This window comes from Uranotaenia lowii, chromosome 3, assembly GCF_029784155.1.
Source record: "Uranotaenia lowii strain MFRU-FL chromosome 3, ASM2978415v1, whole genome shotgun sequence".
Lineage (NCBI taxonomy): Eukaryota > Metazoa > Arthropoda > Insecta > Diptera > Culicidae > Uranotaenia > Uranotaenia lowii.
This window is the reverse complement of record NC_073693.1, coordinates 190,320,405-190,328,412: the sequence shown is the minus strand read 5'-3', so window position 1 is coordinate 190,328,412 and position 8,008 is coordinate 190,320,405. Positions and strand designations below refer to the sequence as shown.

General features: G+C 32.8%; 1 long non-coding RNA gene across 1 annotated transcript; it reads left to right on the top strand.

Moving 5' to 3' along the window:
• The first annotated feature begins 1,441 nt into the window (after positions 1–1,441).
• On the top strand, positions 1,442–6,114 carry LOC129750750 (uncharacterized). Its single transcript, XR_008738479.1, has 4 exons — positions 1,442–5,279; positions 5,359–5,536; positions 5,598–5,824; positions 5,883–6,114. It is a non-coding gene; the product is annotated as an uncharacterized LOC129750750 (long non-coding RNA).
• Positions 6,115–8,008: the final 1,894 nt, after the last annotated feature.

Here is an 8,008-nt window from a genome sequence, read left to right as displayed (position 1 = left end):
GGCAAATTGAGAAAAATGAGTGGAGAGTAGCTATAAAAGTATACATATATACAACAAAGTAAAGAGTGAACGCAGTGAGTGAAATGTAAAAAAAGAGTAAATTTAAAACGAAGAGTAAAGAACAAAAAAAATCGAAGAATTAAGTAAAGTGTACAAATTTTCGTGAATATGGTTTCAGAAACTTTGGGTTAAACAATATTGTTGATATCGAGTGACAAGAAGTCAAGGATTGAGCAAATGAATTGGAAAAAAAACAAGCCACGACTCGGTAAAGTCAAAAGTAAAGATGTTATTGCAAAATAATTATTAATCAACAGCTTGAGCTAAAACAATGTGTTTTTAACCTATGAGGATAAAAAAAATTTAATTACGAGGATAACATAAAAAAAGGTTACTGGATTGAATGAGCTGCTGAAAGGATTAATTCAGAATATCTTTGGTCAGCCACAAAATAAGAAGATTAGACTTCGATGAGGTATGGAAATTAAACGGTTAAGTGGAAAAATAAGAACATAAACAATAAAAATATCCAACAATTAAAGGTAAGACCACCATTAAAGATAGGACACAAAATAAAAATGTGAGATTCTGGAAGATAATATAATAGGAATATAAGAAGATGATTAAATGAAAATATTAAAATTAAGTGATTATCGGATGAGAAGACTTATAACTGAACACAACAGCTGGGAAGATGAGTCGAGAAGAAGTCAATTATATAAAAAATTGTGATGTTATAAACAGCATTTTTCGTTTACATGGGGATAAATTGTGGGAATAATGTTTAATATTATACTACAATAAAATAACAGTCTTTGGACTGGGAAAGATTCAATCTTAAATAATTAAATACTTAGTAAAAAAGTTTATATGAATCAAGTGAAAATTGGAGTTACAATCAAAAACAATTGAAAATACAAGTCTTGATAGACTAGAGTCCAGAGTATATTCTAATGATTTAGTAATTCAAAGGTTCAGTTTAAAAACAATTTAAATTAGAATCAAAAACCCAAATTCAAAGTTTTTAAATAAAAACAATAGTCAAAATTAGTAGGTAAAAGAATTTAATAAATTCTCAGCAGTCGGGAGATAGAATTAATTACTAAGAGAGAATAGTGAGCATTCAAGAATTAAGAGTCAAGAAAGGAAATCGTAAACGCCCAGAGTTATTTTAGTAATAAGTTTATAGTCGAGAGTGAAAAGTCAAAAGTAAAGTTGAATGGAATTTTTACGGGATCTTGGAATCATGGAAAGTATTGAAATTAAAGTTTAATTGAATAAAAAAAAAGGAAGTGGGTTAACATAAGTAGGTACGGAGATCAGCAAATGAAATGATGGGGAAAAAGAAGATAATGAGATGAGTAAAAAAAAAAGTTAGAAAAAAAAAGATAACAGATGAAAAAAAAACCTAGAGAATTGATAGAGAGAGCAGAAGTAAAATAGAAAAAAAAGATTATTTTCAATGTTAAGAATCGAGTTTTCATAAATGAAGGACACACAAGGTGATAAGGGTTGAATGCTAACGTAACATCATTAGATGAGAAGATGAGAAAGAAGATCAGAAATGAGACGTGAAGAAAATAAAAAAAAGTTAAAAGAAGAAAGGTAGAAACATCAGAAATAAGAAGATAAAAAAAAAAAATGAAATCCGATAACATGAGATGTTTTATGTTGAAAAGATAGGAGGATGCGAGGAGAATAAGATGAATAAAAAAAAGGTATATACGGTATTATTCGTTTGAAGAAAAAAATCAGGAGTAAAGAAAAAAAATTAAAAATAAGAATGAATAGTGAGTATTCGAAAATCTAGAGCCAATAATAGAACTCAAACGCCCAGAGTTATTTATAATAATAAGTTCATAGACGAGAGTGAAATGTCAAGAAAAAAAAAGGATTGATCAGGAAAACTTATATGACGAACATGAGAGTTAAAAATAAATTCATATATGTAAAACATTAAAAAAAAATAGAATTTTAGGAAAACGAAATATGAAAAATAGAATTACAAAAACAGGATGAAATAGAAATGATTTGAATAATGGAAAAGTAAAAAAAAAAATGAGAAAAAGAGAGTTGGAAGTTGAGATATGAAAAGTTGAAAAAAAATGACACAAAAGAAGAGATTAGAACAATTAGAAAACAAGAAATAGTTAAAGAGAAGAAATTCAAATAAAATTATTAGGAGTCATGGGCCAATAGGCTTAAAAAATCTGAAATTAAGCGTCAATATTGAGAACGGATGATGCTTAAGTGACGAGTGACAAAGATACATAAGTTTGGTTCGTTGGTTTGTAAGACTCAAAGATCTCGAAATAAGGATATTGATAGTCGAAAACTTAAGATCGGAATTTTAAAAAAAAAATGAGTTCTTAGTCAGCAATCTCGAAAAAATAGTAAAGATTCCGAAATCAAACATTTAGAGTAGAAAAAAAATCCAAAGTCTAGCGTTTGTAAAAAAAAAAATATATATAATAGAATTAGTAAATCAAGAATAAAGAACCGAGAGTAAGAAAAATAAACCAAGCTATTAAGTCACGAGACAAGCATAATAAATCGAGAATCAGATTTTAGGATTCGAAATTGAATTTCAAGGAACATTAGTCAAGAATTGAATTAAAAACGAACATCAAGAGTCAAGACTAAAAAAAATGACAATAAGAATCAAATGTAAAATACCAAATGACAAAAACAGGAGTAAGCAATGATAGAAGTAAATAAGAAAAACCAAATGCAAAACAGTTGAGAGGTGAAGAAAAGGCAATAGAGGGGGATGAAGTTTGTGTGCATTGGAAGTCAGTAAGAATTAGTGGTGAATTAGGTGAATTGCAAGTAATTAAAAAAAAAATCGATGAATTACAACACTTTACAACTAAAATTGAGGATGAATGCTTTCTAAAATGACCGATTTATTAAATATGTACTTTGAAAAATACGAATAAATATATTGAGTTAATTTCATTTAAAAAAAAACCTTAAATATTGTGAGTTAAAAAAAAAACGACATGAAAAAAAATCAAATCATGAATAACTTTGTTTTAAAATCGCAGTAATAATCAAACTCTACAGTACGGGTGGAGGCGAATGTAGAGAATAATGATAAATAAATGATATTTAAAATGAATTCCTTAGTACACAGCAGTAAATAACGAAATTTTAAGAATATTTAAAATATTAATAAGAGTTATAACAACAAAACTATTGAAATAAAAAAATGTTGATAATGATATAAATGTTGATAATCTTATCCATGATTGACGTAATTTATGGTTGATACCTTATCATCCGTTTGTAGCTCTCTTCCAATTAAAGAAACGCTTCAAAATGACAGCTTACTCAATTCAACCAGAGAGTGGAAGAATAAAGAGAGAGAGATCACTGTCTGTTACAGAAAAAGAACGAAAACTCTCGAGCTGTGGTTTAACGTCAGTTCGTTAAGAGATGTTTATGAGAACAGTTCCGAAATGTTTTCAGTGACGAGATAAAAGAAAGGTGATGTATCGAACGGAGCGTTTCCAAAAGTCGCGATGGTTTGTGTGAAAGTGTGTTCGAACGGTCGACAAAAGGTTAGTGAAGTGTTTTAGAACCACCAGTCACGACATTCACTTAGACTTTACGTGAAATTCATGCGCTAGTTACGTAGAAGTAAAGAAATTACTACAGGCACACGTAAAATCGATGGGATGCAACAAAATCTTAGTTTACGTGAAAAATCCCGTAGAAAAAATTTCTTAATTAATTTGGGTGTAGTGAAGATTAAAGCCCTACAGTAAAAGTGCGGCAGACTGAATTTCTCACCGATTCGGCAGCACTGAAAAGGCTTCTGTAATCCTTCAACACTGCCAATAACGAAAACATTCGCATGACTTCTTGTTGATGTGCAACTGTGTCGCAGATTGTGAAGTTGATTTTCGTTTTGTGAATATTATTTAATTTGTTCTCCGTTGTGTCAATTGTTAAAATAAAAATGAAGTGGTTCTTTCCGTTTTGCTCCAATGAATTTTCTCTGCATTCTTGATTAATTTCAATTAAAAAATTGAAAGTCACAAACACACAGATTGCAATACTTGCCACGAATTTGAAATGGTAAAAATGGTAATGCTCGATTGGAACGACTTTTGACAGTTCGATTGGAACTCCGCGGTGACAGTCTGCCGCACTTTTATTTTAGGGCTTTAGTGAAGATCAAGGTTCTTAGATACACTAGGTTCTCCGACTTTCATAGTAAGTACACAGAAAAAAAATCTGAATCCTTAACAACACTGAAATTGGAAACCTTTAATATTACATGACGTTGAACACGATTATTCAATGTGAATTTACAGATTGAAAAAAGTTGAATCCTTAAAAGCATTGAATTCTAATGACATGAATATTACTTGACACGGAACGTAATTATTTGATGTGAATTTCCATCACATATGATGTAAATAAAAAGAAGCATCACATATGACGGAATTTTCAGTGCGAATTGAATATTACACGTCTTAAATATTTTACATGTCTTTCAAATTTTACATGGCAGTTGAAGTTTACAGACGTGTAATGATTAATTCGCTCTGAAAATTTCATCATATATGATCCTTCTTTTTCTTTCTTAATTCTTAACAAACAAATGTTGAAGTCTAAACATCACTGGAAATAAAATTTCTAAGCGCTCTCAAAGTAAGAAAATTCGATGGTTTCAATAAGCAAAACGACCGTTTTAATAATGTTCATCGGAGTTCAATTGATATGATTTTAAAAGAAAAAAAACACCCGTTCCCTCAAATTTGTGTGCAGAGTGACAAAGACGGAAACTGCGGATCTTTTGACAATCCGGTTTCGTTCAGTAATTTTATCGTGTTGTTTTGATGGTGCGGAATTTGCTTGTTTCCAAGGTTTCCTTTTTTTTCGTTCGCTAGCGTAAAAAAGTTCGGGTCGGTTACAGTCTAGCTTTGCTCCAAGCCAGAATAATTTAAGTGAAAATTGTGTATTAAGACAGTGACTTTCGTCGAAGGTTTGGACATAGGGATGCACTTTGACAAAATCGGTCCTTCTGACGAGCATCCGAAAAGCCCACACCAATAGTACGGAAGATGTTACAAATAATCGTTGCTCAGTGAGCCCGTGAAATAAGGTTTGTTCCTCGAAAATTGTCGTCCGGAAATGGTGCGAAGAAACATCGAAAAATCCTGACGGAACAGTATTTTTATTTTGCCCGTATTTCGGAATGTTTTCCGTCTGGAGTCGGGAAGAAAAAGAGTAAACAAGACGAACGGAAAGCAGCAATAACCAAAAAGGTGAGTAAGGAACGATTTTTGTTAAATTTTTGTAGTATGTTGTAATTTGTGAATTTCTTTTTTCCTTTTTCTAAATTAGTACGACGATTGCGACACTGGACACTGGAGATGGTCAAAAGAAGGCTAAAAGGCATAACGAATCCAAGGCAGCATAGCGTAAGAACAACAAGAAACCGAACGCGCGGCGCAAATCGAGAACAATTTGCCGCCCCGATAGAAAGGCAAAACAGGCGTTTCGTGATGCGGCCCAAACAGCGGTAATTGTTGAGAATATATTTTTAGAACATTTATTAAATGTAAATTTACAACACATTTAAGCCCATCTAAAATCCGGACTCGTTAGTGAATTGTAATCGATGAGTGGTCGTGATACTACCTTTCTTACGATGGTTCATGATAAACACATCCACGTCAGATGCGAATGCGATCGATCTGGACGACGGAATTGGAAAACAAAAACGCAGTGGTTGCCAGCTCAATCCCGCAGCCAGTGTAGATGCGTCCTGGTATGGCATGGTGCCAGAAACTATCCAATCCAACGACCGGTAAGTTATAAAATACATAATGGTAAAGCAAAATCATATGATTTTTTTGTCTTTGCAGAGACAACTCGAACCACAGCAACCGCAACAAGGACAGATGACCAGTGTAAGATTCGTCTCAGTAGCAGATGTACGTTGAAGGCTACGGTCAAGGAATCCGGATCAGCAAGGACCCGGTGACTTACGAGTAAAAGTTAGTGTTCTTCATAGTCATGCAGTTTTTTATGTCATTATTTTTGCAAAAAAATTTGTTGGTTGATAATTTTTGCCATGAGTGTCTTAGTGGATCGATATTCGGTACAAAATTATAATAAACCAATTTTAATAAATTTTACGGTAAATTTAAACTTGTTTTTAATAATGCGCAAAACGAAAGAAATTTGTAAAATTACATCATTTATGATGTAATTAAAAAGAAGCATTCCATTTGGCGGAATTTTCAGAGCGACTTAAATTTTACACGTCTTTGAAATTTTACACGTCTGCTGAAGTTTACATCATTTTTATATTACACGTTCGCCAAATTTACAGTCGTGTAATATTTAACTCACACGGAATATTCCATCATATGTGATGCTTCTTTTTCTTTACATCATATATGATGTGATTTTACAGATTTTTTTGGTAGTGTGTAGGCGAGGAGTGAGCGGGGCTCTCAATGAGTTTGTTTATTTTTTGCTCAGCTTTTCTGGGGTTTGTTGGTAAACAAACTTCATGAGTTCCGTATAGTTGCATAGCCTACATAGCCAAAATGGCTGATTCGGGAATTCGTTATTCGGGAACACCTCCTGAATATATACCCACCTTGGTGAAGATATGTAAAGGAGGTGTTACTGTATGTCAAATTCCTGATTCAGTCATTTTGATTTTGCAACTGCACTGAACCAAATCAGGCTATAAAATTTATTGGATTGATACAATAGCTTTAATTGTAGCAAGAATGATACAAAGTATTGGAAAATCCAATAAACGGAATGATAAAATCCGATAGATTGTACAATGATTTTTTGGCTATTATGTATCTGGTAAGAACTATCAAAATATTAAATAAATTTTATACGTTTGTTCTGCAATACAGCCCCAAATGAAATATATCTGAAAATATAATAAATTTCATAAATATGATTTGGTATAGTTTTAATATTATTGATGTGTTCACAGTATTAATTTTAATGGGTCGAAATCTCGGAATAGGTGAACTTTTTTTTCACTTTTTCGGCAGCTGTTCGAGGAAAAAATTTATGGATGAGAATCTGCTAAGTAGTGCTGTCAAGTAGCTAAGATGCTGTCAACGGTAGCGATAAAGGTAGGTGAACGACTTTTTGTATGGCGAGAAATTTGAATCCATTTTTCTACATTCTCGCGCACAGATCCGGAGGAAGAATCCGTCAAGCAGTTTGCGGAGGCATTCTAGAATTCCACCATTGAAGCAGCAGTGAAAATCGGGCAGGTTTGAATCGACCGGAAAGGTAGCAGCAGCGAGAAAAAAAATACTTTTTTGGGTTTCGAATTTCCATGTTTCTTAAAATTCTGCTCAACCGGCAGCCGCAGTTTGAACCAGAGCGTTGCAACGGCCGTGTGGTCACTTCTATGGCCAAAACCGATCAGTTCAATTGCAGAAAATACTTATCATATCATCAGGAAGGTGCCAATGGAACATCGGGAAGGCAAGACACGAAGGATGAAATAAAATTTTCAAAGAAATGGAACTGTGCAGCGACCAACAGAAAACATCCGGGCATAGGGTTCCAGTCCCACGCCAATATTAGGACCAAACAACATTGTTCCGGAAGAATCATATCTTAAAGGTATATTTGGATTAGTATATTATGTTGTTGTTGTTGTTGGGTTTTAATTTTATTGGCTTGAGTGTCAAACTCATATCGCCAAATTGGTATATTATACATACATAAACTAAGAGACTGTTTCGTTTTTTTTATTTCAGGTATAACATTTTGTCGGTGGCTCCTGATTTTGGAACAGACTGAAATATGATAAAATGCAACAAGAAATAGGTCGATTTTTCCTTACCAATAGCACGGAAGACAGATGGACGGGTATAAAAGAGATATGGTGATACCCAATTTTTTGCAAAAATCCATCAGCTGCAATAAACTGCGACATATTTTTTTAAAACCATTCACTTACGGGGAATGCCATTCAAAAGATGTATACTGCTGTGCTTAA